We start from the raw sequence: 7,318 nt of genomic DNA on the forward strand, positions 1-7,318 counted from the left end.
TTAATGCACAGGTAAGTGAATATATGGATGACTATTCTAGAAACTTACCATCTAGTACAGAGGATAGATAGGATGTCTAATAAACAGTTTATTGTTATTCTTTAATCAGAAAGGGACAGAATGGATGCTGAACATTTCAGGGACCTACAAATTCTGTACTAGCTACAATAAGAAGAATGCCATGATCATGGAGATTTAGTAAAGATGGATGGCTCTTTGCCCTCACCCCTGACTAAAAAAAGGAATCGCCTTCCCCAGACTTCTATCATCCCTGAAAAGAGGAGAACTGTTGCCTGTAGAAGATTAGCAGAAATAGGCCCATAATGAGCCTGCCCTAAGTTATTGACAGCACTTGGCCCTTGACTGTAAGGAGCAAGTCTTGTTTCTTAGCTCTTGCCTTGCCAGTGTACCTCGAGGCTTCCAAGATGAACAATCCTAATAAGTAGGCTTTTCCCCTCCCTCTGCAGCATTCAGGCTGACTGAATGCTTCCTGCCCCTGAGTTGATACTCTAGGGCATGCAGACCTTTGTCAGGAATACAGTTGAAGTCTAAAGCATCCTTGGGGAAACCTCCTCCTAGATCCAATGCCACTCTTAAGAATGGAGAAAATTTTTTCTCAGAGAATTTATTAAAGTTGATTCCTGAAAATTATAGCTAATAAGTATAAGCCCCTGCTGCCATGTGGCTGGATTGTTTATTTGTTCTTTGTTAGTTTATCAGATGTTAACAAAAGGAAGGTCCTATCACCCTGATGCTTGGTGCCATGTCTCTCTCTTTTTTCACTGTGTCCTTTTGCCTGGAATGCTCTCCCTCCTTTCAACAGTCCAGTCTTCCAAGAAACTTTCCTCAATAATGCCAGACCGCAATGCTATATCTCTTTCCTGACCTGCCTATAACTCTTAACAATTACTCTGTATATTTTGGTATTTGATCCCTGGTGTCTCAGACAGTAAAGAATCTGCCTGCAATAAGGGAGACCTGGGTTCAATCCCTGGGTTGGGAAGATCCCCTGAAGGAGGGCATGGGAAACCACTCCACTATTCTTGCCTGGAGAATCCCCATGGACAGAGGAGGCTGGTGGGCTACAATCCATGGGGTCACAAAGAGTAGGACATGACTGAGCAACCAAGCACAGCACAACATTTATTTATGCAAGTTTTAATGAGTATATGCCTTGGTTCTTCAATCAGATTACAGCTTGAAAATAGGCCAGCAAGTACTTGCTGAAAGTATTGAATAACAGTAAAGCTTAAGGACAAAGACTAAATTATATCCTTCCTTGCTAACCTGTACCATATTGAGTTCATTTATGGGATCATAAGTTCAGTTCAGTTCAGTCGCTCAGTCGCGTCCGACTCTTTGTGACCCCATGAATCGCAGCACGCCAGGACTCCCTGTCCATCACCAACTCCCGGAGTTCACTCAGACTCATGTCCATCGAGTCAGTGATGGCATCCAGCCATCTCATCCTCTGTCGTCCCCTTCTTCTCCTGCCCCCAATCTCTCCCAGCATCAGAGTCTTTTCCAATGAGTCAACTCTTCACATGAGGTGGCCAAAGTACTGGAGTTTCAGCTTTAGCATCATTCCTTCCAAAGAAATCCCAGGGCTGATCTCCTTCAGAATGGACTGGTTGGATCTCCTTGCAGTCCAAGGGACTCTCAAGAGTCTCCTCCAACACCACAGTTCAAAAGCATCAATTCTTTGGCACTCAGCTTTCTTCACAGTCCAACTCTCACATCCATACATGACCACTGGAAAAACCATAGCCTTGACTAGACAGACCTTTGTTGACAAAGTAATGTCTCTGCTTTTCAATATACTATCTAGGTTAGTCATAATTAAAAAAAATATTTTTGAAGCAGATTAAATGAACAGAAGTTAAGCTGAAAAGCACTATATCACAGTCCTAAAGAACATGCCCCAGTAAAGGACAGAAATCGTGTGGACCTAACAGAAGCAGAAGATATTAAGAAGAGGTGGCAAGATACACAGAAGAACTACACAAAAAAAGATCTTAATGACCCGGATAACCACAATGGTATGATCACTCATCTAGAGCCAAACATCCTGGAGTGTGAAGTCAAGTGGGCCTTAGGAAGCATCACTACGAAAAAGCTAATGGAGATGACAGACTTCCAGCCAAACTATTTCAAATCCTAAAAGATGATGCTGTTAAAAGTATGCTGCACTCAGTATGCCAATAAATTTGGAAAATTCAGCAGTGGCCACAGGACTGGTAAATGTCAGTTTTCATTCCAATCCCAAAGAAAGGCAATGCCAAAGAATGTTCAAACTACTGCATGATTACACTCATTTCCCGTGCTAGCAAAGTAATGCTCAAAATCCTCCAAGCTAGGCTTCAACACTGTGTGAACCAAGAACTTACAGATGCACAAGCTGGATATAGAAAGGGCAGAGGAAGCAGAGATCAAATTGCCAACATGGTTCGGTCATAGAAAAAGTAAGAGAGTTCCAGAAAAACATCTGCTTCATTGACTAAGCCAAAGCCTTTGACTGTGTGGATCACAACAAACTGTGGAAAATTCTTCAAGAGATGGGAATACCAGATCACCTGACCTGCCTCCTGAGAAACCTGTATGCATGTTAAGAAGCAACAGTTAGAACCGGACATGGAACAACAGTCTGGTTCCAAATTGGGAAAAGAGTAAGTCAAGGCTGCATATTGTCACCCTCCTTATTTAATTTATATGCAGAGTTCATTATGCAAAATGCCAGGCTGGATGAAGCACAAGCTGGAATGAAGATTGCCAGGACAAATATCAATAACCTCAGATATGCAGATGACACCACCCTTATGGCAGAAAGCAAAGAGGAACTAAAGAGCCTCTTAATGAAAGTGAAAGGGTTTTGATATTTGGCAAAACTAATACAAAACTAATTAAACTAAAGTTTAAAAATAAAATTAAATTAAAAAAAAAAAAGAAAGTGAAAGGGGAAAGTGAAAAAGCTGCCTTAAAACTCAACGTTCAAAAAATGATCATGGCATCTGGTCCTATCACTTCATGGCAAATAGGGAAAAAATGAAACAGTGACAGAGTTTATTTCCTTGGGCTCCAGAGTCACTGCAGATGCTGACTGCAGGACTGTAGCCATGAAATTAAAAGATGCTTGCTGCTTGGAAGAAAAGCTATGACAATCCTAGACAGAGTATTAAAAAGCAAAGACATTACTTTGCCAGCAAGGGTCCGTCTAGTCAAAGCTATGGTTTTTCCAGTAGTCATGTATGTATGTGAGAGGTGGACCGTAAAGAAGGCTGAGCACCAAAGAATTGATGCTTTTGAACTGTGGTGTTGGAGAAGACTCTTGAGAGTCCCTTGGACTGCAAGGAGATCCAACCAGTCAATACTAAAGGAAATCAATTCTGAATATTCATTGGAAGGACTGACGGTGAAGCTGAAACTCCAATACTTTGGCCACCTGATGCTATCAGTTAACTCATTAGAAAAGACCCCGATGCTGGGCAAGATTGAAGGCAAGGGAGAAGGGGACAACGGAGGATGAGATGGTTGGATGGCATCACTAACTCGATGGACATGAGTTTGAGCAAGCTCTGCAAGATGGTGAAAGACAGGGAAACCTGACATGCTGCAGTCCATGGGGTCACAAAGAGTTGGATACAACTGAGTGACTGAACAGCATAGAACAAAGACTAAGGAATTATGTAGTTATAAGTTACCAGGTAAGGACTTGGGCAAATTCAGTAATTTCTCTGTGCCTCAATTTTCCCATTTGTAAAATGGGAATTTTAGTAGAACCCACTTAAAAAGGTAATGATGAAGATTGAATAAGATAATATGTATACACAAGATTGTCCCATAGCCAAGATTATCTGCAAATGAGCACATGAAAAACTTAAGTGTGCAGGGTTTAACTAGGGCTTCCCTTTGTAAAAGGAGGCAAAGAAGTTGACAACTGTATTGGAGCTTAGAATCAATCTCAAAATACAAAAGGCCTTCAGGGACCATTCCCAAGTGAGTGACCAGTGAAGGATAGTATAAGGGGACACAAGAAAATAAAGCAAAGCAGAATGGAACAGACTGGTATTTCCCAAATTCACAGCCCTCATGCCAAGCCAATGTAGTCATTCCCTTTACGCTCTTTTTCCATTCTCAAAGAGAAAAGTTTGATGAAGTTTTCATTTGATAGAATCAGTTTGGTGGTCCTTGTTCAGCTCCATTTGAACTCCTGCAAATCTCCTTTATATATAAAAGAAGAGTGTTTACCTCAGGCTGTAATCCTTTGATAGAATATCGTGTATTTTTAACTGGAATTCAATATCATCGTTCTATTATTAAGTTTTATGACTATCTTTTATTTAAGTAATACTGTCTTTCCCATTAATAGTACACACAAAGTTTCTTTTTTATTTTTAGCAAAAAGAGAGATAATTAAAAGTTAAGTAAATATTAGGATAGGAGGTCCACAGTAAAATAAAATACCATGAAACTGAAACACAGATGACTGACTGGAAGACCCTTGGGCTGATGGTTTGGGATTGAATTCTGCACCTGTTTTGCCCTTCAGGAGTTACACAACCTTGAAAATTCATTTCCCTTGCCCAAGCCTGCCGTTTTCTGATCTGTTATGTGAGTGAGCTGGGCAAGAGAGAATCACTGTGATTCTGTCTAGCTTGCATATTCTAGCATTTGGTCAGGGAAGAGTCAGAAGACACTCCTTGATGGTGGAGGGCTGCCTTGACTTGGGAGGATTTGCTTTGCAGGGAGGTGGGGAACAGTGGGGCTGAACAGATGCACCGTGCCAGGGACACATAGGGTATATTTATTCTCTGGCTATATTTATTCATGCTTACCAGCCCCAAGTTGCCATCCTTATTTTAGGACTGAAAATGTTCGTTTCAGACACTCAAACTTGGAATTGGCCTATAAATCTAAACCAACATGTGGCTTATTAATCTCTTATTACCCCAGATTTCCTTTCCTTATGACCTTGGAAAAATATGTCTTCACCTCTCCTAAGGAAAATTCTCTAGGTGGATCCTGTTCCCTATTCTCTGTCTATTATGCCCATAGTGATCACTTACCAAGCTTTGAGCATGTACCAGACAATCTGCAAAGCACTTTAAGCATATTATACAGCTTGATCTTGCAACAATTTTGAAGAGAGAGATATTGCCATTATCCCCATATTACAATGAGGAAACTGGGACTCAGAGATAATAAGTGACTTGCACAAAGTCACAGTTTGTAAGAGTCACAAATGGGATTTAAATACAGGCTAGTTGTATTCCAAAGCCCATGATATCAGGGTGTTTTAAAAGTGAAAATTGAGAAATTGCAAATATAAAATTGAGGGTTTCTTTTTTTCTGTTTAAAATTTAGATACTTTCAAGATATTTAAAAAATTTTTTCAAGATATGTTAATAGAGTAGACTTCTATCAGGTTATTAAAGTCACAAGTATGTGGGCTCTGCCAGTATAGGAAAATGTTTATGTGAACTAGAACTCGTGAAAACCCAGTACAAAGGGGAATGTGTGATTGCCGATCTGCTAAAGCAATCCTAATATACAATGGTACAGACTGTGCAGAATTTTGAAGGATTCAGATAGTTCAGAGTTTAAAGTGTTTTAGACTCTTTTTCTCACAGGGTTACGTAACTCCTAAATATACAAAGTTATATAGAAAAGAAACTACTTTTTTTGGAAACTGAATAAATAGGAGTAATTTTTAAAGGAGCCCCACTGTGGCTAGACCTCTGGGATCATACATTATAGGCCCACCTGAAGTATTTAGTGAGCAGGTCATTCCAGGAGAGAATTAAAAATCTCTCCTAAACTCCCAGCCCCTTATTGTCCTGAACCAACTTCACTGAATCAGAATTTAGTGAGAATGTTCCTCTTCCCAGAAGTTCCTAAACATTTTGGGTAACCAACCATATGAAAAATGTACATGTCAATCTGCATGTAATACTTTGCAAACAATTTTAGTGGATCCATGGGCCCCTGGGCTCAGTCAGGTAAAGCACCCTACTAAGAAAAAGTCTTCTGAAATCCCAGTCTAGACAGCTAGAATAAAATTGGAGTGAATCTGAAAGGGTCTGAGTTTCATGGCTGGAGAGCAGATATGTTCATCCTACCAGTCTTTTACCTTGGTGTGGGGGTCTTGTGGGTGGTTTGTTTGTTTGTTTTTACAAAGGACGTTCATGATTGTTTCATCTTCACAACCACCTTCTCGGCTAGACAGAGCAAATGATTTCTACTGTGGCTTTAAGAGTGCAGATTTGGGAGTTAGTTGCCAGGATTAAAATGCCAGCTTTATTATTTACTACCTATGTAAAATTGGGCCTGCTACTAAATTTTTCTAAGCTTGTCTCTTCTTCTGTAAAGGGCAGATGATGATGATGATGATGAGAAGGATGAGAAGGAGGAGGACATTGGGTAGCTTCCTGGGTTGTTGTGAAGATTCAGTGATACACGTCACACAAGCACTTGGCACACTGTCTGGCACAGAGAAAACCCTGAATAGAGTTACCCTCCATATCCACAGGTTCTGAATCCTCAGATTCAAGCAACTACAGATCAAAAATATTTGAAAAAAAAGCTCCAGAAATTTCCAAAAAGGAAAACTTGAATTCACATAGCATTTGCATTGTGTTTACTTATTTACCTAGCATTTACATTGTACTAGGTATTGCCAGGAGAAATATCCATAACCTCAGATATGCAGATGACACCACCCTTATGGTAGAAAGTGAAGAAGAACTAAAGAGCCTCTTGATGAAAGTGAAAGAAGAGAGTGAAAAAGTTGGCTTAAAGCTCAACATTCAGAAAACGAAGATCATGGCATCTGGTCCCATCACTTCATGGGAAATAGATGGGGAAACAGTGGAAACAATGGCCGGCTTTATTTTTCTGGGCTCCAAAATCACTGCAGATGATGATTGCAGCCATGAAATTAAAAGATGCTTACTCCTTGGAAGGAAAGTTATGACCAAACTAGACAGCATATTCAAAAGCAGAGACATTACTTTGCCAACAATGGTCCGTCTAGTCAAGGCTATGGTTTTTCCAGTGATCATGTATGTATGTGAGAGTTGGACTGTGAAGAAGGCTGAGCGCTGAAGAATTGATGCTTTCGAACTGGGTGTTGGGGAAGACTCTTGAGAGTCCCTTGGACTGCAAGGAGATCCAACCAGTCCATCCTAAAGGAGATCAGTCCTAGGTGTTCATTGGAAGGACTGATGTTGAAGCTGAAACTCCAATACTTTGGCCATCTGTTGCGAAGACCTGACTCATTTGAAAAGACCCTGATGCTGGGAAAGATTGAGGGCAGGGAGGA

This window comes from Bos grunniens, chromosome 7, assembly GCF_055505025.1.
Source record: "Bos grunniens cultivar Pamir isolate PY7600 chromosome 7, Bosgru_T2T1.0, whole genome shotgun sequence".
NCBI lineage: Eukaryota > Metazoa > Chordata > Mammalia > Artiodactyla > Bovidae > Bos > Bos grunniens.